We start from the raw sequence: 993 nt of genomic DNA, 5'->3' as shown, positions 1-993 counted from the left end.
ACAGGGAGAAAAAGAAACAGGTTCCGGAACGACCTTCCGAACGGCTGAAATTGAAGTGTATAATACACGGTTTTTCGGGATTCCGGGGTCCCGGAACAAAATTTTCCGGAAATCACATAGAGTGTTCCTCGGGTCAGATAAAGTGGCCACACAAATTTTGAGCACCAACGGAAGACATTTGGAGGTGCCGGTGTGCCACAAACTAGCATTCGCCGAAACTCGGATTATCATGAAAAATGTGTTAAAGCTCGTTATTTGAGGCTGAAATCGAACAGGTTGATTCCTGAAATGAGCTCGGACGCGTGATTGAAAAACAAGGAGAAAAAGACACAGGGTCTGGTACGACCTTCCGAACGGCTGAAATTGAAGTATATATAAATACACGGTTTTTCGAGATACCGGGATCCCGGAACAAATTTTTCCAGAAATCACATAGAAAGTTCCTCGGGTCAGATAAAGCGGCCACGCAAAGTTTGAGCACTAACGACAGACATTTGTGGGTGCCGGTGTGTCACAAACCAGCATTCGCCGAAACTCGGATTATCGTGAAAAATGTGTTAAAGCTCGTTATTTGAGGTCAAATCGAACAAAGGTTGATTCCTGAAATGAGCTCGGACGCGTGATTGAAAAACAGGAGAAAAAGAAACAGGGTCCGATTTACCTTCCGAACGGCTGAAATTGAAGTGTATAATACACGGTTTTCGGGATTCGGGATCCGGAACAAAATTCTCCGAAATCACATAGAAAGTTACTCGGGTCGAGATAATGCGGCCACGCAAAGTTTGAGCACTAACGGCAGACATTTGTGGGTGCCGGTGTGTCACAAACCAGCATTCGCCGAAACTCGGATTATCGTGAAAAATGTGTTAAAGCTCGTTATTTGAGGTTGAAATCGAACAAGTTGATTCCTGAAATGAGCTCGGACGCGTGATTGAAAAATAGGGACAAAAAGAAACAGGTTCCGGTACGACCTTCCGAACGGCTAAAATTGAA

This window comes from Silene latifolia, chromosome 7, assembly GCF_048544455.1.
Source record: "Silene latifolia isolate original U9 population chromosome 7, ASM4854445v1, whole genome shotgun sequence".
Taxonomy (NCBI): Eukaryota; Viridiplantae; Streptophyta; class Magnoliopsida; order Caryophyllales; family Caryophyllaceae; genus Silene; species Silene latifolia.
Note: the sequence above shows the minus strand (reverse complement) of the source record.